Here is a 26,767-nt window from a genome sequence, read left to right as displayed (position 1 = left end):
CCCACCATGATAAGGATTACTCTTATACTGCACTGATTCATGTGGCCATAAGGTACCATAAGTGAGATGTACTGTCTTGTGATCTGAAGTTCTTGGTGTGTGAGAGCTACATTTTATTATATGCAAAGTAGATAACATAGCAGGAATACCTTTTGCTCTAATATCTTACAGAGTTTTTTTCGGGGGGAAATAAACCTCTTTCAGTATTTTTTTTGCCTTATGACTTTTGCCTTTTGCCTTTTTGCCTTATGACTCAGACAGAAATCCTTGGAGTTGTGGGGAGTGGTAGTGGGGAAAAACAAATCTTAGTGACTGACTCCATACAAAACTCAGAATCACCTCTCTCAGAATCAGATTTTGGAGACTAGGGAAAACTTGCTTCCCTTTCTTTCCTTTTAGGGTAAGTGCTTTCCTTGGAGACATCTGAGTTCCTCCTACAAACAGATTTCAAGTGACCTCAGCTCATGAGTTTACCAGAGTTTTCTAAACATATTAGAGGCACACCTAGCTTTAACACTCAAACTGGGACTACAGCTACACATTGACTACATTTTCTTCCTGAGTAACCTTCTTAAACATAGAATATTATAATAAGAATATGAAACTTTTGTGAGGGAGGCATAGAGTTCTAAGTGGCTTGTCCAAGACAGTATTGGGCAGTGAAAAGGAAGGCCAAAGATTTACTTATTCAATCTTAGTGCAACTGCATGGGTGAAATGCTTCCCAGACAAACATTATTATTGGAGAAGATAAGGGTTGAGAGTGGGAGGGGGTTGGGTATCACCCAAGAACTGTTTATAGTTTTCTGATTCTGTATTTCCTAGGACTCTCTCATAAGCAATATCAATTACTTTTGATGCATTGTGATTTTTAAAATATAAATTTATTTATTTATTAATATTATAAAGTAATTATATTTATTTATTAATATTGTATTGGTTTTGCCATACGTCAGCATGAATCCGCCACAGGTATACATGTGTTCCCCATCCTGAGCCCCCCTTCCTCCTCCCTCCCCGTACCATCCCATTTGAATGAATGGGGTGAGATGGTGTCCCACTATGAGGAATGCATCAGAATCTTGGTCAAGTGATGTTTATTATATTGAAAAAATGTTCTTTACTTGCCAGTTCTAAATGATTGCCTGAACCTCACATCTCCTTTCCTTTCCTTATGCTCCCCACTTTGAGAATTGCTATTAGAGGGAGTAAAAGGTGTACAAGATGAAGAGTATGTAAGAATTACTAAAGACTCTTTCCAACTATAACTTGCACATAAGTGTACACAAGTCCTACAAGAAATTTTAGTTAGATAATTTGTTGCAATAACCACCAGTGTCACCACTAGGTGATTCTGTTGGGGCTTCCTAGGTGGTACTAGTGGTAAAGAACCCGCCTGCCCATGCAGAAGGCATAAGAGATGCAGGCTTGATCCCTGGCCTGGAAGATCCCCTGGAAGAGGGCATGGCAACCCTCTCCAGTATTCTTGCCTAGAGAATCCCATGGACAGAAGAGCCTGGTGGGCTACAGTCCATGCTGCTGCTGCTAAGTCACTTCAGTCGTGTCCAACTCTGTGCGACCCCATAGATAGCAGCCCACCAGGCTCCCTGTCCCTGGGATTTTCCAGGCAAGAACATTTGAGTGGGTTGCCATCTCCTTCTCCGGGCCTACAGTCCGAAGTGAAAGTGAAAAGTGAAAGTGAAGTCACTCAGTTGTGTCTGACTCTTAGCGACCCCATGGACTGCAGCCTACCAGGCTCCTCTATCTGTGGGATTTTCCAGGCAAGAGTACTGGAGTGGGGTGCCACTGCCTTCTCTGGGCCTATAGTCCATAGAGTTGCAAAAAGTCAGACGTGACTGAAGCGACTGAGCGCACACACATAGGTGTTACTGTAGGCCTAGCTCAGCTTAGTTGCCTTTCAGAAGTTGCCATGAGGTAGATCAAGTTAGTGAGTGAAAACAACATAGGAAGTATGCTGCCTGATGGTATTGGAAGGAGTAGTTTTTAAATAAGTAAGTATAATTTAGAAAAGGGCTATGTAACAGCGTTTAGATTTTCATTGCCATTAGGTTTTTCTAAAACAGAGATATTAAGTCTGATTTTTTTCCCTGTAAGCAATGATGGGTAGTTCTCAAAATGCATAAAGCACAATCTTGTAGATGACGGACCTGTTCACTAGATGATGGCATGTGCCTAAGCTGTAGCTGTTCTCTTGAGTAATGTCCTTTCATAATTCTTGAAATATAGACTAAAGACAAAGATAGCAGCTTTACTAGTCGTATTCAATGAAAGCTTTATTTTTAACAAGTCACTGAAGTATGGGTTAATCTTGGTTTGCTTAGATCTTACCTTTTTAAAAAATTACATTTAAAGTCTCTTGTGCAAAGATTATGCAAAGGTAAGAACTGATTAACTCGTTGGAAAGAAAAATACCATAAGGAAAATGAACCTGTTTTGAGTTGGACAGTTTAACATGGAGAAATAGAGTTTCAACTAAAGAAAAATGTTGTTACCTGGTACAACCAGATAACAACCCAGGTTTGATCTCTGGGGCAGGAAGATCCCCTGGAGAAAGGCACGGCAACCCACTCCTGTATTCTTGCCTGGAAAATCCCATGGATAGAGGAGCCTGGTAGGCTGCAGTCCATGGGGTCACTAAGAGTCAGACACGACTGAGTGACTTCACTTTCACTTTTCACTTTCACTCCAGACTGTAGGAATTCTTGTCCATGGAATTCATGGACGGAGGAGCCTGGCAGGCTATAGTCCATGGGGTTGCAAAAAGTTAGACAAAACTAAGCGATGAATACACACACGTGGTAGAGACTAGAATTTCATTTGTTCACTCATATGAATGTTGCTTATATTTCACATGTCATAAAAAACATTTAAAGTCATAGGTCAGAAAATATGATCAGAGTAGCAATTTTTTTGTTCTTTCAAAATGACCATCTCTATTGACTTGGTATAAATTCTAGTTTGACCATTTACTTGCTCTTCAGGTTAAAGTTTGAGATTAGTGACTGGCATGGTATAAAAAGAGAAACCTGAAGAGAAGGAGAAAGATCGTTGCAGAGGACCAGTTACACCTCTGTCATTCATTTTTCCATTGCTTCTTCCCTAGGACTCCCTGGAAATGTGCATATTCCAGAGTGGTTTATACCCTCAGTAATGGGAAAGAACTATTTCTAGACATCAACATTTTTGCCATTGATTTTCCTTTGTTGACTTAGAAGCTAGTTTTTGTTATATTGTCTTATTATTTATAAATTAGGGATACTATACAGACTAGTCCTTATTTTGATACTCTGGTATTCACTGTGATATAATAAAGTCATCTAAAGAGGCTTTAAACTCTGTAAAAAGGATATTTAAAGAGAGATAGTTGTGAACAATGCCCTCCCTACTGGAAGCTTTTAGAAGTCTTAAAAGTATTGTTTATTTAGTAAATAATTTGCATAACAAGTTATATGATTTTATTTACTTTTCACTAAATTTGTTTTTGATTGAAGGATAATTGCTTTATATTATTGTCTTGGTTTCTGCCATACATCAACATGAATCAGCCATAGGTATACATGTTCTCTCCCTCTTCAACCTCCCTCCCACCTCTCACCCCATGCCACCTCTCTAGGTTGTCAGAGAACCCAGTCTGAGTTCCTGAGTTGTACAGCAAATTCCCACCAGCTATCTATTTTACGTATGGTAGTGTGTGTTTCCATGCTACTCTCCCCATCTGTCCAACTCTCTCCTTTCCCCTTACCCTGTCCACAAGTCCACATGTCTGTGTCTCCATTGCTGCCCTGCAAATAGGTTCATTAGTACCATCTACCTAGATTCCATATATATGCATTAATATATGATGTTTGTTTTTTTGACTTGCTGCTACTGTTAAGTCGCTTCAGTTGTGTCCGACTCTGTGCGACCCGACAGATGGCAGCCCACCAGGCTCTACCATCCCTGGGATTCTTCAGGCAAGAACACTGGAGTGGGTTGCCATTTCCTTCTCCAATGCATGAAAGTGAAAAGTGAAAGTGAAGTTGCTCAGTAAGTGTCCAACTCTTCATGACCCCATGGACTACAGCCTATCAGGCTCCTCCGTCCATGGGATTTTCCAGGCAAGATTACTGGAGTGGGGTGCCATTACCTTCTCCTTTCTGACTTAGTTCACTCTGTATAATAGGTTCTAAGTTCATCCGCCTCATTAGAATGGACTCAAATGCATTCCTTTTTATGGCTGAGTCATATTCCATTGTGTTTATATACTATAGCTTCTATATCCTTTCATCTGTCAATGGACATCTAGGTTGCTTCCATGTGCTAGCTATTGTAAATAGTGCTGCAATGAACATTGGGGTTCATGTGTCTTTTTTGATTTTGCTTTTCTCAGGGTATATGCCCAATAGTGGGATTAATGGATCATATGATAGTTTTATTCCTAGTTTTTTAAGGAATCTCTATACTGTTTTCCATAGTGGTTGTGCCAGTTTACATTCCCACTAACAATGCAGGCGGGTTGCCTTCTCTCCACACCCTCGCCAGCATTTATTGTTTGCAGATTTTTTTGATGATGGCCATTTTGACTTGTGTGAGGTGATACCTCATTATAGTTTTGATTTGAATTTCTCTAATAATGAACAATGTTGAGCATCTTTTGATGTGTTTATTAGCCATCTGTATATCTTCTTTGGAGAGAAGTCTGTTGAGGTCTTCTGTGCCATTTTTCATCAGATTGGTTGTTGGTCTGGTATTGAGTTGCATGCTGCTGCTGCTGCTAAGTTGCTTCAGTTGTGTTCATCTCTGTGCGACCGCATAGATGGCAGTCCACCAGGCTCCGCTGTCCCTGGGATTCTCTAGGCAAGAGTGGGTTGCCATTTCCTTCTCCAACGCATGAAAGTGAAAAGTGAAAGTGAAGTCGCTCAGTCCTGTCTGACTCTTCGCAACCGCATTGACTGCAGCGCACCATGAGCTGCTTCTGTATTTTGGAGATTAATCCTTTGTCAGTTATTTCATTTGCTATTATTTTCTACCATTATTATTGTCTTTTGCCTTTCTCTCATATCTTTTCACCTTGTTTATAGTTTCCATGACTCTGCCAAAGCTTTTAAGTTTAATTAGGTCCCACTTATCTATTTTTGTTTTTATTTCCATTACTGTAGGAGATTCATCATAGAGAATCTTGCTGTGATTTATATCATAAAGTATTTTGCCCATATTTTCCTCTAAGAGTTTTTTAGTTTCCAGTCTTGCACTTAGGTCTTTAATCCATTTTGAGTTTATTTTTCTGTTTGGTGTTAAAAAGTGTTCTAATTTCATTCTCTTACCACATAGCTGTCCAGTTTTCCCAGCACCACTTATTGAAGAGACAATCTTTTCTTCATTGTATATTATTGCTTCTTTTGTTAAAGATAAGTTTCCCATAGATGTGTGGGTTTATCAGTGGGTTTTCTATCTTGTTTCATTGGTCTTTGTTTCTGTTTTTGTGCCAGTATCATATTGTCTTAATGACTATAGCTTTGTAGTGTAGTCTGAAGTCAAAGAATGATTCTTCCATTTCCATCCTTCTTTCTCAAGATTTCTTTGGCTATTCATGGTCTTGTGTTTTTCCATACAAATTGTGAAATGTTTTGTTCTAGTTCTGTGAAAAATGCCATTTGTAATTTGATAGGAATTGCATTGAATTTGTAGGTTGCATTGGGTAGTATCATCATTTTCATAATATTACTTCTTCCAGCCCAGGAACATGGAATATCTCTCCATCTGTTTATGTCATCTTTGATTTCTTTCATCAGTGTCATAGTTTTCTGTGTACAGCTTTTGTCTCTTTATGTAGGTTTATTCCTAGATATTTTATTCTTTTTGCACAGTGGTAAATAGGATTGATTCCTTAATTTCTCTTTTTGATTTTTGTTGTTAGTGTATAGGAATGCAAGTGATTTCTGTGTATTGATTTTGTATCCTGAGACTTTACTAAATTCACTGATTAGTGAAGTGAGTAAAGTTGCTCAGTTGTGTCTGACTCTTTGCGACCACATGGACTGTAGCCTACCATGCTCTTCTGTCTATGGAATTGTCTAGGCAAGAATACTGGAGTAGGTAGCCTTCCCCTTCTCCAGGGGATCTTCCCAATTCAGGGATCGAACCCAGGTCTCCTACCTTGCAGGTAGATTCTTTACCATCTGAGCCACCAGAGAAGCCCAAGGATACTAGAGTGGGGGGATCTTCCCAACTGAGGGATCACACTGGGGTCTCCTGCATTGCAGGTGAATTCTTCACCAGCTGAGCCACCAGGGAAGCCCCCAAATTAGCTCTAGTAGTTTTATGACAGTATCTTCACAGTTTTCTATACATAGTATCATGTAGTCTGTAAACAGTGAGAGTTTTTCTTCTTTTCCAATATGGACTCCTTTTATTTCTTTTTCTTCTCGGATTGCCCCAGCTGGTAGTTCTGATTGAAATGATCATGTGATTTTATCTTTTAATTTGTTAATATGGTGTATCACAGTGATTCATTTGCTTATGTTGAAGAATCCTTGCATCCCTGGGATAAACCCAACTTCATAATAGTGTAAGATCTTTTTAAGGTGTTTTTGAGTTCTGTTTGCTAGAATTTTGTTGAGAACTTTTGCACCTCTGTTCTTCAGTAATATTGACCTGTAATTTTGTGTGTGTGTGTGATGTCTTTGTCTGTTTTTGGTATCAGGGTGATGGTGTCTTTATAGAATGAGTTTGGAAGTGTTCCTTTCTCGCAAATTCTCAGAAGAGTTTCAGAAGCATAGGCATCAACTCTTCTCAAAGTGTTTGATAGAGTTCACCTGTGAAGCCATCTGGGCTTTTTTTTTTTTTTTTTTTTTGGTGGGAGGCAGATTTTTCATTATAGTTTTGACTTCAGTACTTGTGATTGGCCTGTTCATAGTTTCTATTTCTTCCTGGTTCACTCTTGGAAGGTTGAACTTTTCTAAGAATCTGTCCATTTCTTTCAGATTGTCCATTTTATTGGCATATAGTTGCTCCTAATAGTCTCTTTTGATCCTTTGTATTTCTGCATTTTCTGTTGTAACCTCACCTATTTCATCTAATTTTGTTGATTTGTTTCTTCTCTCTTTTTTTATGATAAGTCTGGCTAATGGTTTGTCACTTTTATTTATCTTCTTAAAGAGCCAGCTTTTAGTTTTATTAATCTTGTTTCCTTCATTTTTCATTTATTTCAGCTCTGATCTTTATGATTTATTTCCTTCTACTAACTTTGGGGATTGTTTTTTCTTTTTCCAGTTGTTTTAGGTGTAAAGTTAGGTTCTCTATTTGATGTTTTTCTTATTTCCTGAGGTAAAATTGTATTTCTACAAGTTTCTTTCTTAGAACTGCTTTTTTTTTTTTGCATCCCATAGGCTTTGAGTCATCACGTTTTCTTTGTCATTTGTTTCGAATAATTTTTTGATTTTCCTTTTTATTTCTTCAGTAACCTGTTCATTATTTTAAAGCATATTGTTTAATCTCCATGTTTTTTTGTTTTTTACAGTTTTTTTAATCCTGTAATTGATATCTAGTATCATAATATTGTGGTCTGAATAGATGCTTGTTATGATTTCAATTTTCTTAAATTTAATGAAGCTTGATTTGTGACCCAAGAAGTGGTCTATCCTGGAGAATGTTCCATTTTCATTTGAGAAGAAAATGTATTCTTCATTTGGATGGAATGTCCTGAAGTATCAATGAGGTCCACCTGTTATAGTGTGACGTTTAAGGCTTGTATGTCATTAATTTTCTGTTTTGATTATCTGTCCATTGGTGCAAGTGGGGTGTTAAAGTCCCCTGCTATTGTTGTGTTACTGTCAGTTTCCCCTTTTATGTATGTTAGTGTTTGCCTTATATATCAAAGTGCTCCTATATTGAGTACATAAATATTTACAATTGTTATATCTTCTTGGGTTCATCTCTTCATCAGTATGTAGTGTTCTTCCTTATCTCTTATAGTATTCTTTCTTTTAAGGTCTATTTTGTTCAATATGAGAATTACTACTCCGGCTTTCTTTTGATTTCCATGTGCATGGAGTATCTCCATCTTCTCACCTTCAGTCTGTATGTGTCTCTAGGTCTGAAGTGAGTCTCTTTAGACAGCACATGGGTCTTTTTTTTTTTTTTTCTATCAGTTCAGCCAGTCTGTGTCTTTTGGTTGGCGTGTTTAACCAATTTGTTGTTATTGTTGTTCAGTCATGTCCAACTCTTTGTGACCCCAAGTACTGTGGCATGCCAGGCCTCCCTGTCCCTCACCATCTCCTAGAGTTTGCCCAAGTTCATGTTCATTGCATTGGTGATGCTGTCAAGCCATCTGATCCTCTGATGCCCTCCTCTCCTTTGCCCTCAATTTTTCCCAGCATCAGGGACTTTTCCAATGAGTCAGCTGTTCACATCATATGACCAAAATACCAGAGCTACAGCTTTAGAATCAGTCCTTCCAGCGAATATCCAGGGTTGATCACCCTGAAGATTGACTGGTTTGATCTCTTTCTGTCCAAGGGACTTTCAGAAGTCTTCTCCAGCACTTCAGTTAGAAGACATCAATTCTTTGGTATTCTGCCTTCTTTATGGTCCAGCTCTCCCAACCACATGTGACCACTGGGAAGACCATAGCCTTGACTCTGTGGACCTTTGTCAGCAGAGTGATGTCTCTGCTTTTCAACACACTGTCTAGGTTTGTTGTCGCTTTCCTTCCAAGAAGCAGTCATCTTCTAATTTCATGGTTGCAGTCACTGTCCACAGTGATTTTGGAGCTCAAGAAGAGGAAATCGGACACTACTTCCACCTTTCCCCTTATGTTTGTCGTGCAAGAATGGGACTGTATGCCATGATCTTCGTTTTTTTTAATATTTAGTTTTAAGCTGGCTCTTTCACTCTCCTCCTTCACCCTCATCAAGAGGCTCTTTAGTTCCTCTTCACTTTCTGCCATTACAGTAGTATCATCCACATATCTGAGGTTGTTGATGTTTCTTCCACCTGTCTTGATTCCAGCTTGTAACTCATCCAGCCCAGCATTTCTGGTTATGTGGTCAGCATATAGGTTAAACAAACAGGGTGACAGAAAACAGCTCTGTCGTACTCTTTTCTAAATCCTGAACCAGTCAGTTGTTCCATACAGGGTTCTGACTGTTGGTTCTTGACCCATATACAGGTCTCTCAGAAGACAAGTGAGATGGTCTGGTATTTCCATCTCTCTAAGATCTTTCCACAGTTTGTCATGATCCACACAAAGGCTTTACTGCAGTTGATGAAACAGATGTTTTTCTGAAATTCCCTTGCTTTCTCTATAAGCCAGTGAATGTTGGCAATTTGATCTCTAGTTCCTCTTCCTTTTCTAAACCAGCTTGGACATTTGGAAATTCTTGGTTTACGTAATGCTGAAGCCTAGCATGCAAGAGTTTAATCATGACTTTACTAGCATGGGAGATGAGTGCAGTTGTCCGATGGTTAGCACATTCTTTGGTACTATTCTTCTTGGGAACTGGGATGAGGATTGATCTCTTTCAATCCTATGGCCACTGCTGAGTCTTCCAGATTTGTTGACATAATGATTGCAAAACTTTGATGGCATCATCTTTTAGAGATTTGAATAGTTTTGCTTGAATTTCATTGCAGCCACTAGCTTTATTAACAGCAGTGCTTCTTAAGGCCTGCTTGAGTTCACACTTCAGAATGTCTGGCTCTGGGTGACTAAATTAATCAGTTTACACTTTAAGAAATTATAGATACATATGCTTCTGTTAGCTTGTTCTTAATAGTTTTGGGTTTATTTTTGTAGATCTTTTCCTTCTCTTGTATTTCTTGCCTATAGAATTCCCTTTAACATTTGTTGTAATGCTGGTTTGGTGGTGCTAAATTCTTTTAACTTTTGCTTGTCTGTAAAGCTTTTGTTTTCTCCATCAATTTTGAATGAGATCCTTGCCAGTTAGAGTAATCTTGGATGCAGATTTTTCCTTTTCAGTACTTTAAATATATCCTGCCATTCCCTTCTGGCCTTCAGAGTTTCTGCTGAAAGATCAGCTGTTAATCACATGGAGTTTCCCGTTTGTTGCTTTTCTCATGCTTCTTTTAGTATTCTTTCTTTTTGTTTAGTCTTAGTTTGATTAGTATGTGCCTTGGAGTGTTTCTTTTTGGGTTTATCATATATGGGACTCTTTGTGCCTCTTGGATTTGATTGACTATTTCCTTTTCCATGATAGGGAAGTTTTTGACTCAAATCTCTTCAAGAATTTTTTCATGCCCTTTCTTTTTCTCTTCTTCTTCTGGGACCCCTATAATTTGAATGTGATTCAATTTAATATTGTTCCAGAAGTTTCTGAGACTATCTTCTTTTCATTTTCTTTCATTTATTTTGCTCTTCAGCAGTTCTATCCACCATTTTGTCTTCCAGCTCACTTTTTCATTTTTCTGCCTCAGTTATTCTGGTATTGATTCCTTCTAGAGTATTTTTAATTTTAGTAGTTGTATTGTTCACCTGTTTATTCTTGATTTCTTTTCTTTCCTTGTTAAATGTGTTAATTGATTCTTGCATTTTCTCCATTCTATTTTCAAAGTTTTGGATCATCTTTACTATCTTTACTCTGAATTCTTTATCAGATAGTTTGCCTTTTTCCTCTTCATTTATTTGGTCTTGTGAGTTTTTACCTGTTCTTTCTTTTGCAAAATATTTCTCTTTTCATTTTTCTAAGTTACTGTGTTTGAGGTCTCCTTTTTCCAGTCTTTAGGGTCACATTCCTTATTGCTTTTGGTTGCTGCCTTCAATGGGTGAGGTTCATCCAGTGGTTTGTATAGATTTCGTGTTGGGAGAGTCTTGTGCCTGTGTTCTGGTGGGAGAAGTTGAGGTTTATTTATTTATTTTTTCCTCTGATGGGCAGGGGTGTGTGAGTGCTATGTTTTGATATGTCTTTGGGAAGCCTTTCTGAGGATGATTGGCTTTGTGTTTTTGTGTTGTTTTTTGTCTGGGTGAAGGGTCCTGCACTGGGTGTTGCCAACAGGGGAGTGATTCTTGGTCTTGGATACACGTGGAGGCCTTTGTGGTAGTTCTCACTAATTAATACTCCATGGAGTCAAGAGTTCTCTGGCCATCTACTGTCCTGGACTAAGCGCTACTACTCCAAAGACTCAGGCCTGGTATCTGATATCTTCCCAACAGCTGTACAAGATGCAGATTAAATCCACATGATTAATTAGACAGACTCTGTGTCTATGAAATATATAAAAGGACAATGAGAGTTCCCACAAAAGAAAACACACTAATCTGGCAGCTGTGGACATTGGAGGCAAAAACATGCAGAAGTAGGGCCAGATTAGAGTCTGAGCTGTCTCTACAATAGGTCAAGAGACAGGCCACTATTGGAGGACATCCTAGGGAGGCAGACAGGGACTGTGACTCATAGTGAGGGAAAGAACGCTGTCAGCTGAGATAAGAGAAAAACATTTATTATTATTACAAAAGCCGTTTGTTATGGCATTAAAAGGGATTAAAACAAACATACAAAAATACAAAACAAAACAAGAAACAAAAGCAAACCAGGACAAATAGTAAACACAAAATCAGACAAATAGGAACAAAACCAAAGAGCATAAACACATACCCATACACATACACGAGCAAAACCAAAGCAGTTCAAAGAAAAGAATGTACAAGATAGTGGCCTGGTGAGCAAAGGAAACCAAAAATGATATCGCCCAATTAAAAACAAAACTAACTAAAGCACAAACCAGAAAATGAAACTAATGCAGAGTGCCAACTAGAGAATAAAGCAGAGAAAACAAAATAACAAACATGGTGGGAAAAAAGAGAAAATCAAGAATAGAAAAAATAAATAGGAAAACAAAGTTAAATAGGAGTACATATAAAAGATTTATATGTGTTAAAGAAAACTACAGCAAGTAAAGAACAATAAGAAAAACAAAAAACCAAAACCAACCAAACAAAAATTTTAAAAAGACAGAACTCACCCCCCCCGCCCCCCGCCACCAACAGGACCTCAAAAAGACAACACAGCAGTAAAAATATATAAGGACATAAAAAGTGTGATTAAAAAACTTTCAAAAGCTTAAATACAGTTCATAGTAGTAATAAAATCAACAAGCACAGTGTCAGAGAAAGAAAAATTCAGAACAAATCAAAATATAAGCATAATAATAAATGTTTTTCTTGTATCTGAGCTGTCTGTGTCCTTTACCTCACCCTGAGTCACAGTCCATCTTCACCTCCCTAGGATGTCCTCCAATATGGGCCTAGTCTCTTGACCTATTGTGGGGACAGCTCAGACTCTAATCTGGTCCTAATCTTGCATATTTTTGCTTCCAATGTCCACAGCTGCCAGAGTTAGTGTGTTTTCTTTTGTGGGAACTCTCATTGTTCTTTTAAATATTCCATAGACACTCTGCCTAAATTAATCATGTGGATTTAATCTGCATCTTATACAGGTTTTGGGAAGATTTTCAGCCCTCCTCCTTAGCCACACTGCCCCTGGGTTTCAGTTGTGGTTTTATCCCCACCCACCTCTGCATGTGGGTCATCCACAGGAGTTTGCTCCTGAGGCTTCTCTGGAGGACTTGGGTCTGCCCTAGTGAGGGCTGGGTGTGGAGCAGCTGCTTGGATCACAGAGACTCTGGCAGCACCACGTATGCAGGGGAGGCAGTGGCCAAGGGAGCATGAAATATAGTACTCTTAGGGTTTTTTTCTAGCCTCTGGCAGCTCTGTCTCAGTGGGATCAAGCATGGAGGTGGCACGGCTGCTTGGCTCATGGGGACCCTCACAGTGCCAGGTACACAGGGGAGCCGGTGGCCATTGGTATACGAGATACTGTGTTATTAGTATTTTTTCTAGCCTCTGGCAGCTCTGCCCCACTGAAGATTTGAGTGTGGAGTTGTATTGCCGCTTGGATTGCAGGACAGACTCTGGTGGCATCAAGTGTGCAGGTATGCTGGCTGCCTCAGGTGCAGAAGTTATGGGATTCTTAGCGTCTTTTTCTAGCTTCTGGCAGCTGGTGTTCAAATGACCTCTCTGGTGGGGGTCCTTCTCTATTGCTCAGTGCATCAGGCATTTAAAGGGCTACCCTCTCTGATGTCTTTCTCTCTTAGTCAGCTGCCAGTTCTGGAGTGATGTGGGGAGAGAGAGAGGCTACAGTGATGGCTCCACCCGCTTGTGAGTCAGCAGTATCACCTTGCCCCCGTGGCTGCTCAGTTTTCCTCCAAAGGCATTCCCCAGCACAGTCTCCTCCCTCATGTCCCTTTGGGCCATCTTTCCACAGTCAACAGTAGACTTCATCCTGGGATTGCTCTCCAATCCATATAGTCCAGCTCCTAGCCACTGTGCATTCCAGGGGACTTGTGTTCCTGTCCAGAGTATGTAGGGCTGCACCAAGAATAGTCTGTGGTTCTCCATTTTGACTGTCATAGATCAGCTGCTTCACTTTTCAACAGCCTCAAATGCTTCTCCTCTGTCTCAAACAGTTGCCCCCATGTGGGGATCTGGCCTCTGCTTCTGTTCCCTCACCTCTGGGTGCAGGTCCAGTCCTGTTCACTCTCCTCTTTTTCCCTCCCTCCTTTGTCCTACTAAGTTTTGCATTGATCTATTTATTTCTTACCTGTGTTCAGGGACTCCTGCCCACTCTCAGTGTTGTTTTGAGAGATCTTCTGCATCTTAAGGTGTATTCCTGGTGCATTTGTGGAAAGAGATGTACTCCACATCCACCTACTCCTCTGCCATCCTGTCTCTCCCCGATCTTCGAATTTTAGTTGTCTAAAAAATGGAAACCTTTCCAGCTATGATGTGCATTTTTTAGCTCAAATTAAGTATAAAATGTGCTTATAGTCTTATGAAGTACAGCACTGAGTATTTTCTTGAAAATTGTAGCAGTTGATCGGTACAATGAAGTGTCTGTGATGAAGCATTAAAGGATCTGTACTGTACTTTGTGCTGAAATGTTGCCACCTGATCGTGTATCTTGGATTTGGGTAATCTTGAGGAAAGGAAGGCAGAATTGAATAGGGAGACTTAAGGGAAAAGGATAATTTAGCTCCCTTAGTGTAGTACAATTTAAAATAAATGAGGATTATGAGGATTTCAGAAAAGGAAATGGCAACCCACTACAGTATTCTTGCTTGAAGAATCCATGGACAAGAGGAACCTGGTGGGCTGCAGTCCATGGGGTCACAAAGAATTGTATGCAACTTGGAGATGAAACAACAGCAATAACGACATGAGGCTTTGATACTCAGTTTTAAAAGGTTTTGATACTATTATAAGGGTTCTGGGTGTTACATTGTAGAATGTCAAGAGCCATAAAATATAGATGTGTAGATGCAGTAAGATAGTCATTACTCAGTAGGATAGATATCAGATATAAATGAGAGATCTAAGGTAATTTAATAAGCTTATTAAAATATTAAAAGTTTGGCTTTATTCTGCCTTTACTAAGTGCATTTTCTCTCAAAATAATTAATGAAGGACATGAATTGTGAAAGAATATTCATTGAATTTTTTTTCTATTTCTATTTTCTGTTAGAGTGAGGATTTATTATCTCTAAAATGTGGTGCGATTTAAAGTCAGTATTTGAGTAATGTTTTCTTGGGATTACTTGTGTAAATGCTAATGAAGAGGATATAGAAGATGACTTTTGGTGCTTAGGCCTCACAATATTTTCATGGTATCAGGGACTCTGAAATACTCTTAAATCTGATTCCTTATAAAGTGCTACTGCTTCCAGAATCACTAGCTGACATGAAACGTTTTTATTTTCACTTGTTTTTATATAAGCAATAGTTTATTGCTTGTATGTTAACTTGTATACACTTTTGTTTTTTGGTTTTAATGTGATTTGGACTGTGCAGTTAGCAGCTTTTTAGTTGGTCATAATACTGTAATGAGTTAGCATAACTTTAGGATTAAGATTACCTGAGGGTTTTCTCAGAATAACTCTAAAACATGTAGTTATTTAGTGAATTAGAATATAATTAACACATTTAGCATATTGGAGAGCTAGTTCATGTAATAAACACATATCATTTTATTGACAAATTAAAATTGATAGCAATACATTAATTCTTCCAATATAGTTCTTTTGGGGGAGGCAATGTTTTATTTAATTTATGTTTTATTGAAGTATAATTGATTTATAGTCTTGTGTTAATTACTGCTGTACAGCAAAGTGGTTCAGATTTTCTTTATATTCTTTTATATGTATTTTTATGTGATTTATCATAGGATGTTGAATCTAGTTCAATATAGTTCTTGTTACTGTAACTTGGTAACTGATCAGTTTTCTCTTTCATGATGTATGGCAAAACCAATACAGTATTGTAAAGTAGTTAACCTCCAATTAAAATAAATTTATATTTTTAAAAAAGTACATTAGAAGTAAATAGTGTCAGTATTTCAATGAGATATTAGAGTTAAGGTGACTGGAAGGGAACTGTTTTATTAACTGATTTAATAATGATATTATTATGTAGTAATTTTGAGCAAAGATTAGAGCCAGACTACATAGTTATGAGAATATACTAGTTGTGTGAACTGGAGTAAGTTCCTTAATTTTTTAAAATTTTATTTTTACTTTATTTTACTTTACAGTACTGTATTGGTTTTGCCATACATTGACATGAATCAGCCACGGGTGTATACGAGCTCCAAATCCTGAATCCCCCTCCCACCTCCCACCCCATATCATCTCTCTGGATCATCCCTGTGAACCAGCCCCAAGGATTCTGTATCTTGTATCGAACATAGACTGGCGCTTTGTTTCTTACATGATCGTATACATGTTTCGATGCCATTCTCCCAAATCATACCACCCTCTTCCTCTCCCTCACAGTCCAAAAGTCCATTCTATACATCTGTGTCTCTTTTGCTGTCTCACATACAGGGTCATCATTACCATCTTTCTAAATTCCATATATATGTGTCAGTATACTGTATTGGTGTTTTTCTTTCTGGCTTACTTCACTCTGTATAATAGGCTTGAGGTTCATCCATCTCATTAGAACTGATCCAAATGTATTCCTTTTAATGGCTGAGTAATGTGTATATGTACCACAGCTTTCTTATCCATTCATCTGCTGATGGACATCTAGGCTGTTTCCATGTCCTGGCTATTATAAACAGTGCTGCAATGAACACTGGGGTACATGTGTCTCTTTCAGTTCTGGTTTCCTCAGTGTGTATGCCCACCAGTAGGATTGCTGGGTCATAAGGCAGTTCTATTAGCAATTTTTTAAAGAAATCTCCACACTGTTCTCCATAGTGGCTGTACTAGTTTGCATTCCCACCAACAGTGTAAGAGGGTTCCCTTTTCTCCACATCCTCTCCAGCATTTATTGCTTGTAGACTTTTGAATCACAGCCATTCTGACTGGTGTGAGATGGTACCTCATTGTGATCTTGATTTGCATTTCTCTGATAATGAGTGATGTTGAGCATCATTTCATGTATTTGTTAGCCATCTGTATGTCTTCTTTGGAGAACTGCCTATTTAGTTCTTTGGCCCATATTTTGATTGGGTCGTTTATTTTTCTGGAGTTGAGCTGCATAAGTTGCTTGTATATTTTTGAGATTAGTTGTTTGTCAGTTGCTTCATTTGCTATTGTTTTCTCCCATTCAGAAAGCGGTCTTTTCACCTTACTTATAGTTTCCTTTGTTGTGCAGAAGCTTTTAATTTTAATTAGATCCCATTTGTTTATTTTTGCTTTTATTTCCAGTATTCTGGGAGGTGGATCATAGAGGATCCTGCTGTGATTTATGTCGGAGAGTGTTTTGTCTATGTTCTCCTCTAGGAGTTTTATAGTTTCTGGTCTTACATTTAGATCTTTTTTTTTTTTTATTTTTTTTTTATTTTTTTTAAATTTTAAAATCTTAAATTCTTACATGCGTTCCCAAACATGAACCCCCCACATTTAGATCTTTAATCCATTTTGAGTTTATTTTTGTGTGTGGTGTTAGAAAGTGATCTAGTTTCATTCTTTTACAAGTGGTTGACCAGTTTTCCCAGCACCACTTGTTAAAGAGATTGTCTTTACTCCATTGTATATTCTTGCCTCCTTTGTCGAAGATAAGGTGTCCATATGTGTGTAGATTTATCTCTGGGCTTTCTATTTTGTTCCATTGATCTATATTTCTGTCTTTGTGCCAGTACCATACTGTTTTGATGACTGTGGCTTTGTAGTAGAGCCTGAAGTCAGGCAGGTTGATTCTTCCAGTTCCATTGTTCTTTCTCAAGATTGCTTTGGCTATTTGAGGTTTTTTGTATTTCCACACAAATCTTGAAATTATTTGTTCTAGTTCTGTGAAAAATACTGTTGGTAGCTTGATAGGGATTGCATTGAATCTGTAGATTGCTTTGGGTAGTGTACTCATTTTCACTATATTGATTCTTCTGATCCATGAACATGGTATATTTCTCCATCTATTAGTGTCCTCTTTGATTTCTTCCATCAGTGTTTTATAGTTTTCAATATATAGGTCTTTAGTTTCTTTAGGTAGGTATATTCCTAAGTATTTTATTCTTTTCGTTGCAATGGTGATAGAATTGTTTCCTTAATTTCTTTTTCTACTTTCTCATTATTAGTGTATAGGAATGCAAGGGATTTCTGTGTGTTGATTTTATATCCTGCAACTTTACTATATTCATTGATTAGCTCTAGTAATTTTCTGGTGGAGTCTTTAGGATTTTCTATGTAGAGGATCATGTCATCTGCAAACAGTGAGAGTTTTACTTCTTCTTTTCCAATTTGGATTCCTTTTATTTCTTTTTCTGCTCTGATTGCTGTGGCCAAAACTTCCAAACTATGTTGAATAGTAGCGGTGAAAGTGGGCACCCTTGTCTTGTTCCTGACTTTAGGGGAAATGCTTTCAATTTTTCACCATTGAGGATAATGTTTGCTGTGGGTTTGTCATAGATAGCTTTTATTATGTTGAGGTGTGTTCCTTCTATTCCTGCTTTCTGGAGAGTTTTTATCATAAATGGATGTTGAATTTTGTCAAAGGCCTTCTCTGCATCTATTGAGATAATCATATGGCTTTCATTTTTCAATTTGTTAATGTGGTGAATTACATTGATTGATTTGTGGATATTGAAGAATCCTTGCATCCCTGGGATAAAGCCCAGTTGGTCACGGTGTATGATCTTTCTAATGTGTTGTTGGATTCTGATTGCTAGAATTTTGTTGAGGATTTTTGAATCTATGTTCATCAGTGATATTGGCCTGTAGTTTTGTTTTTTTTTGTGGCATCTTTTGTCAGGTTTTGGTATTAGGGTGATGGTGGCCTCATAGAATGAGTTTGGAAGTTTACCTTCCTCTGCAATTTTCTGGAAGAGTGTGAGTAGGATAGCTGTTAGCTCTTCTCAAAATTTTTGGTAGAATTCAGCTGTGAAGCCGTCTAGACCTGGGTTTTTGTTTGCTGGAAGGTTTCTGATTACAGTTTCAATTTCTGTGCTTGTGATGGGTCTGTTAAGATTTTCTATTTCTTTCTGGTTCAGTTTTGGAAAGTTGTACTTTTCTAAGAATCTGTCCATTTCTTCCACATTGTCCATTTTATTGGCGTATAATTGCTGATATTAGTCTCTTGTGATCCTTTGTATTTCTGTGTTGTCTGTTGTGATCTCTCCATTTTCATTTCTAATTTTATTGATTTGATTTTTCTCCCTTTGTTTCTTGATGAGTCTGGCTAATGGTTTGTCAATTTTATTTATCCTTTCAAAGAACCAGCTTTTTGCTTTGTTGATTTTTGCTATGGTCTCTTTTGTTTCTTTTGCATTTATTTCTGCCCTAATTTTTAAGATTTTTTTCCTTCTACTAACTTTGGGATTCTCCATTTCTTCCTTTTCTAGTTGCTTTAGGTGTAGAGTTATGTTATTTATTTGACTTTTTTCTTGATTCTTGAGGTATGCCTGTATCGCTATGAACTTTCCTCTTAGCACTGCTTTTATAGTGTCCCACAGGTTTTGGGTTGTTGTGTTTTCATTTTCATTCATTTCTATGCATATTTTGATTTCTTTTTTGATTTCTTCAGTGATTTGTTGGTTATTCAGAAGCGTGTTGTTTAGCCTCCATATGTTGGAATTTTTCATAGTTTTTCTCCTGTAATTGAGATCTAATCTTAATGCATTATGGTCAGAAAAGACGGTTGGAATGATTTCGATTTTTTTGAATTTATCAAGTTTAGATTTATGGCCCAGGATATGATCTATCCTGGAAAAGCTTCTGTGAGCATTTGAGAAAAAGGTGAAATTCATTGTTTTGGGGTGAAATATCCTATAGATATCAATTAGGTCTAACTGGTCTATTGTATCACTTAAAGTTTGCGTTTCTTTGTTAATTTTCTGTTTAGTTGATCTGTCCATAGGTGTGCGGTATTAAAGTCTCCCACTATTATTGTGTTATTGTTAATTTCCCCTTTCATACTTGTTAGCATTTGTCTTACATATTGTGGTGCTCCTTTGTTGGGTGCATATATATTTATAATTGTTATGTCTTCTTCTTGGATTGATCCTTTGATCATTATGTAGTGGCCTTCTTTGTCTCTTTTCACAGCCTTTGTTTTAAAGTCTATTTTATCAGATATGAGTATTGCTACTCCTGCTTTCTTTTGGTCTCTGTTTGCGTGGAATATCTTTTTCCAGCCCTTCACTTTCAGTCTGTATGTGTCCCTTGTTTTGAGGTGGGTCTTTTGTAAGCAGCGTATAGAGGGGTCTTATTTTTGTATCCATTCAGCCAGTCTTTGTCTTTTGGTTGGGGCATTGAACCCATTTAAGTTTAAGGTAATTATTGATAAGTATGATCCCATTGCCACTTACTTTATTGTTTTGGGTTTGGATTTATAGGCCCTTTTTGTGTTTCCTGTCTAAAGAATATCCTTTAGCATTTGTTGGAGAGCTGGTTTGGTGGTGCTGAATTCTCTCAGCTTTTTCTTGTCTGTAAAGCTTTTGATTTCTCCTTTATATTTGAATGAGATCCTTGCTGGGTACAGTAATCTGGGCTTTAGGTTATTTTCTTTCATCACTTTAAGTATGTCTTGCCATTCCCTCCTGGCCTGAAGAGTTTCTATTGAAAGATCTGCAGTTATCCTTATGGGAGTCTCCTTGTGTGTTATTTGTTGTTTTTCCCTTGCTGCTTTTAATATTTATTCTTTGTGTTTGGTCTTTGTTAATTTGGTTAGTATATGTCTTGGGGTGTTTTGCCTTGGGTTTATCCTGTTTGGAACTCTCTGGGTTTCTTGGACTTGGGTGATTATTTCCTTCCCCATTTTAGGGAAGTTTTCAACTATTATCTCCTCAAGGATTTTCTCATGGTCTTTCTTTTTGTCTTCTTCTTCTGGGACTCCTATAATTCGAATGTTGGAGCATTTCATATTGTCCTGGAGGTCTCTGACATTGTCCTCATTTCTTTTAATTCGTTTTTCTTGTTTCCTCTCTGATTCATTTATTTCTACCATTCTATCTTCTATTTCACTAATCCTATCTTCTGCCTCCGTTATTCTACTATTTATTGCCTCCAGAGTGTTTCAGATCTCATTTATTGCATTATTCATTATATATTGACTCTTTTTTATTTCTTCTAGTTCCTTGTTAAACCTTTCTTGCATCTTCTCAATCCTTGTCTCCAGGCTATTTATCTGTGCTTCCATTTTGATTTCAAGATTTGGATCATTTTCACTATCAATATTCGGAATTCTTTCTCAGGTAGATTCCCTATCTCTTCCTCTTTTGTTTGGTTTGGCGGGCATTTCTCCTGTTCCTTTACCTGCTGGGTATTCCTCTGTCTCTTCATCTTGGTTATGTTGCTGCGTTTGGGGTGGCCTTTCTATATTCTGGGAATTTGTAGAGTTCTCTTTATTATCGAGTTTCCTCACTGTGGATGGGGTTGTATCAGTGGCTCATCAAGGTTTCTTGGTTAGGGAGGCTTGTGTTGGAGTTCTGGTGGGTGGAGCTGGATTTCTTCTCTCTGGAGTGCTATGAAGTGTCCAGTAATGGGTTATGAGACGTCAGTGGTTTTGGAGTATTTTTGAGCTGCCTGTATATTGAAGCTCAGGGGTGTGTTCCTGTGTAGCTGGAGAATTTGTGTGGTATGTCTTGCTCTGGAACTTGTTGGCCCTTGGGTGGAGCTTGGTTTCAGTGTAGGTATGGAGGCATTTGATGAGCTCCTATCGAATAATGTTCCCTGGATTCAGGATTTCTCTGATGTTCTCAGGATTTAGAGTAAAACCTCCAGTTTTTGGTTTTCAGTTTTATTTTTACAATAGCCTCAAGACTTCTCCATCTATACAGCACCGATGATAAAACATCTAGGTTAAAGATGAAAAGGTTTTCCACATTGAGGGTCACCCATAGAGGTTCACTGAGTTACATGGAGAAGAGAGGAGGGAGGGGGTAGTTAGAGGTGACTGGAATGAGATGAGGTGGGATCAAAAGAGGAGAGAGCAAGCTAGCCAGTAATCACTTCCTTATGTGCGTTCCACAGTCTGGACTGCTCAGAGATGTTCACGGAGTTATACAGGGAAGAGGAGAGGGAGGAAGTAGACAGAGGTGGCCAGGAGGATTAAAGAGGGAAATTAAAAGGAGAGAGACAGATCCGGCCAGTAACCAGTTCCCTGAATGTTCTCTACCGTCTGGAACACACAGAGATTCCCAGAGTTGGGTAGAGAAGAGAAGGGGGAAGGAGGAGGCAGAGGCCACCTGGTGGGGAAAAAGGAGAGTCCAAACGAAGAGAGAGTGGTCAAGCCAGTAATCTCGCTCTCAGGTAAAATTGGGTACTGAAGATTGGGTTTTTAAATGTACAAAATTGACAACAAATACCAAAAAGCAAAGATTAAAAATCTGGAGTAGAGATTGGATTTTCAAAAATACAATATTAAAGAAAAGAAGAAGAAAAACAAAATACAAAAAACAAAACAAAACAAAAAAAACAAAGCCACAAGAATTATTAAAAAACAACAACATCAACCACAAAAAGACTATATACAGCGTTTGCTTTAAAAATAGGGTCCTTTTTTTTGAAAAGTAACAATAGGTTATAAAAATAATAGTTAGAGAAATAGAAGACTTAAAAATTTAAGAAAGTTAAAAAAAGAAAAAACAATCACGTAACCACATCAACTAAAAAAAAAAAAAAGAATGATCACAAATTTAGTAAAGGTATATCTAGCCCTTTCTCTGGTGTTGTGGGCTGTGTGGGGTCACTTCCAAGATGGTTGCCTCTGTTTAACTTCCTCTGTTTGCTGGCCTCTTCAGTGTCTGATTTCCGTCTTGACACAGGGAGGGCAGTGGTGGACACTTTCTTTTTTTTATTTGGTGGGGGGCTCACTGTTCAGTCATGCTGTGTGGGGGGAGGGATGCTGCAAACTAATATTACTGGCGTGTGCTTGCAATATCTCATCCACGCTGGGCTTGCCCCTGCTTGCGGCACACACCGCTCAGGCTCTACGTTGCTCCACCGGGGAACAGTCTGAGGCCGGCCCTAGGCTTCATGCACCTCCCCGGTCTAAGCCACTCAGGCTCGGCGCTCAGGAAGCCCTTCATTGTGGTTTTGATTTGCATTTCTCTAATCATGAGTGATGGAGAAGGCAATGGCAACCCACTCCAGTACTCTTGCCTGGAAAATCCCATGGGTGGAGGAGCCTGGTAGGCTGCAGTCCATGGGGTTGCTGAGTTGGACACGACTGAGCGACTTCACTTTGACTTTTCACTTTCATGCATTGGAGAAGGAAATGGCAACCCACTCCAGTGTTCTTGCCTGGAGAGTCCTAGGGATGGGGGAGCCATCTGTGGGGGCTGCCATCTGTGGGGTTGCACAGAGTTGGACACAACTGAAGCAACTTAGCAGCAGCAGCAGCAGCAATAATGAGCAATGTTGAGCATCTTTTCATGTGTTTGTTAGCCATCTTTAGTCTTCTTTAGAGAAATGTCTGTTTAGGTCTTTTCCCCAGTTTTTGTTTTTTGTTTGTTTGTTTTTCTTGCAATAGTTGTATGAGCTGCTTGTGTATATTGGACATTAATCCTTTGTCTGTTATTTCAGTTGCTATAATTTTCTCCCAGTCTGAGTGCTATCTTTTCACCTTGCTTATAGTTTCCTTTGCTGTTCAAGAGCTTTTAAGTTTAATCGGATTCCACTTGTTTACTTGGCATTTATTTACATTGCTCTAGAGCAGAGATGTTACTTTGCCGACTAAGGTTCTTCTAGTCAAGGCTATGGTTTTTCCAGTAGTCATGTATGGATGTGAGAGTTGGACTGTGAAGAAGGCTGAGCACCGGAGAATTAATACTTTTGAACTGTGGTGTTGGGGAAGACTCTTGAGAGTCCCTTGGACTGCAAGGAGATCCAACCAGTCCATTCTGAAGGAGATCAGCCCTGGATTTCTTTAGAAGGAATGATGCTAAAGCTGAAACTCCAGTACTTTTGCCACCTCATGTGAAGAGTTGACTCATTGGAAAAGACTCTGATGCTGGGAGGGATTGGGGATAGGAGGAGAAGGGGACAACAGAAGATGAGATGGCTGGATGGCATCACTGACTCGATGGACATGAGTCTGAGTGACCTCCAGGAGTTGGTGATGGACAGGGAGGCCTGGCGTGCTGCGATACATGGGATCGCAAAGAGTCGGACATAGCTGAGCGACTGAACTGAACTGAACTGAGGAGGTGGGTCATAGAGGATCTTGCTTTGATTCATGTCATCAAGTGTTCTGCCTATGTTTTCCTCTAAGAGATTTATAGTTTCTGGTCTTACATTTAGGTCTTTAAACCGTTTTGAGTTTACCTTTGTGTATGGTGTTAGGAAGTGTTCTAATTTCATTCTTTAACATGCAGCTGTCCAATTTTTCTAGCATCATTAATTGAAGAGACTGTCTTTGCCCCATTGTATATTTTCGCCTCCTTTGTCACAAATAAGATACCCATAGATGCATTGGTTTATTTCTGGGCTTTCTGTCTTGTTCCATTGGTCTGTAGGTCTATTTTTGTGCCGCTACCATACTGTCTTAATGACTCTAGCTTTGTAGTGTAATCTGAAGTCACGAAGGTTGATTCCTCCAGCTCCATTCTTCTTTCTGAAGACTGGTTTGGCTAGTCGGGGTCTTTTGTGTTTCCATATGAATTGTGAAATTTTTTGTTCTAGTTCTGTGAAAAATGTCATTGATCATTTGATAGGGATCACATTCAATCTGTAGATTGTGTTTGGTAGTATAGTCATTTATGCAATATTGATTCTTCCTACCCAGGAACATGAACTATCTCTTCATCTGTTTATGTCATCTATGATTTCTTTCATCAGTGTCTTATAATTTTCTGTGTACAGTTATTTTGTCTCCTTAGGTAAGTTTATTCCTAGATATTTAATTATTTTTGTTGCAATGGTGAATGGGATTGATTCCTTAATTTCTCTTTCTGATATTTCATTGTTAGTATATAGAAATGCAAGTGATTTCTCTGTCTTGATTTTTTATCCTGCAACTTTGCTAAATTCACTGATTAGCTCTAGTAATTTTCTGATACTATCTTTAGGGTTTTCTATGTACAGTATCATGTCATCTGCAAACTGAGAGCTTTACTTCTTCTCTGATCTGGATCCCTTTTATTTCTTTTTCATTTCTGATTGCCATAGGTAGGACTTCCAGAACTATGTTGAATAATAGCAGTGATAGTGGACACCCTTGTCTTGTTCCTGATCTTAGGGGGCATGCTTATAGGTTTTCACCATTGAGACTAATGTTTGCTGTAGGCTTATTGTACACGGCCTTTAGTACGTTGAGGAAGGTTCCTTCTGTGTTTCTAGTTTGTTCCTTCATTTGGGTAGTATTTTTCTGCCTTTTCATTATTTTTTCTTTTAAGCTTATTCTGTTTGAAGTCTCCTTCAAGTCAGGCTTCAAGGTTGAATTTTTTTCTTCCTTTTGGTTTCTGCCCTCCTAATGTTGGTCCAATGGTTTCTGTAAGCTTCGTATAAGGTGAGATTTTAGGGGTTTGTTTGTTTTTTTGTTTGGTTTTCCTCTGATGAGCAAGGCTGAATGAGGTAGTAATCCTGTCTACTGATGACTGGGTTTGTATTTTTGTTTTGTTTGTTGTTTAGATAGGTATCCTGCACAGGGTGCTACTGGTGGTTGGGTGATACCAAGTCTTGTATTTGAGTGGTTTCCTTTGTGTGAGTTCTCACTGTTTGATGCTCTGCAGGGTTAATTCTCTGGTTGTAGGATTTTGGAGTCAGTGCCCTGACTCCAAAGGCTCAGGGCTTGATCTCTTCCCAGATCGTATCTGATGCCTCTGATGCCTCCCTCTCAGATCTTTAATCCATCACACCTCCAGGACTCTTCAGAAACCCCTCCACTTCTGACCCTCTTGACCTGTCCAAGACCGCCACCCTCAATTAATAATTATTAGTAGAAATATGAGTAGTGATTCTCTGTATATGAGCAAATAACTTCTGTTTTCTGCTCTCTGCTTGCATACTTTTTTCTGAAATGAGACATAGTAGGTAGGCCTGAAAAAGAATGAGACCACTGAAAGTGAACACTTGCTCCAATATGTGTAAAATTATAGGACATTTAAATAAAAATTGATCCTTAAATTATACAGGCCAGTTTTAGAAGCTATAAACTATTGAGATGAAATGTAGATAGCTTTCTTTACTCCCCTAGATAATTTTCTTTTTCTCTTGGGAGCATTTTCTTCTGAATCTTTTGACGAACTTTTCCCCGTTTATCCTTCTAAATTTCCCATACTAAGCTTTCATTCCTTACTGGAAAAATGTGACAGTTGTCTTTCTTTTTTATTTATTTATTTTTTACTCTTCTTTATCTCTAATGCATTATTTCCCTATCACTAGCAGCTTTGTGTCCTGGACCTCTTCTTTGTGTGGGAGGGCAACCACACACAGCCTTAATTCTTCAGACCATCTCTTGCTCTTTTCTGAATATTTTTTGTAAATAAATTTTTACTTTTCTTTTCCCTTTATGTTTTTAAAAATTATAAACTTTTAATTTTAGTACAGATTCAAATTTACAGGACAGGTATGACAATGGTACACAAAATTCTCATACATTTGGCACCAAATCCCACTATTATTGAGATCTTACATAGATGTAGTGCTTTGGTCCCAATTAATGAACCAGTACTGATACATTATTATTAACTAAATTTCATGCTTTATTTAGATGTCCTTAGTTGTTACCCATTTTTTTTTTCTTTACCAGCATTCCACTCAGGATATACTACATTAGTTGTTAGGTCTCAGTCTCCTCTTGGCTGTGACAGTGTTTCAGACTTTCCTTGTTTTTGATGGTGTTGATGGTTTTAAAGAATACTAGTCAGCTTGCTTTCATTTGCCTGCTGTGGTACTTTAACATATGTCCATCATTATTTTGTGTGTGCATGTGTGTTTTGAGGACTTCCAATCTTGTATTATAAGATGCTCCAAACTCATCTTGTATATTTTCTGCCTCTGTCATTTTACCATTCTATAGCTTTGCTTTTTCCAGACTGTTATATAAATGGAATCAAATAGCATGTAGCCTTTTCACATTCCTTTCTTTCTGTGTGGTTTTTTTTTGCTTAGCAGTGTGTGTTTAGGAATAATACATGCCTTTGTGTGGCTTGATAGCACGTTCCTTTTTTTCTCTCTGAATAGTATATCATCATAATAATATACTGCAGTTTACTTATCCATTCACTGGTTGAGAGTCAGCTGGTTGCTTCCATTTTTGGGGATTATGGATAAGCCTGCTATCAACATTCACCTGCAGGTTTTATGTAGACATA

General features: G+C 38.3%; 1 protein-coding gene across 1 annotated transcript in view; it reads left to right on the top strand.

The window, feature by feature from the left end:
- Positions 1-26,767, top strand: part of GUCY1A2 (guanylate cyclase 1 soluble subunit alpha 2) — a 462,235-nt gene that overhangs the window by 87,683 nt on the left and 347,785 nt on the right. The gene's annotated exons all lie outside the window — the stretch shown is intronic.

Source organism: Capra hircus, chromosome 15 (assembly GCF_001704415.2).
Source record: "Capra hircus breed San Clemente chromosome 15, ASM170441v1, whole genome shotgun sequence".
Taxonomy (NCBI): Eukaryota; Metazoa; Chordata; class Mammalia; order Artiodactyla; family Bovidae; genus Capra; species Capra hircus.
Note: the sequence above shows the minus strand (reverse complement) of the source record. Positions and strands in the feature narration are given on the sequence as shown.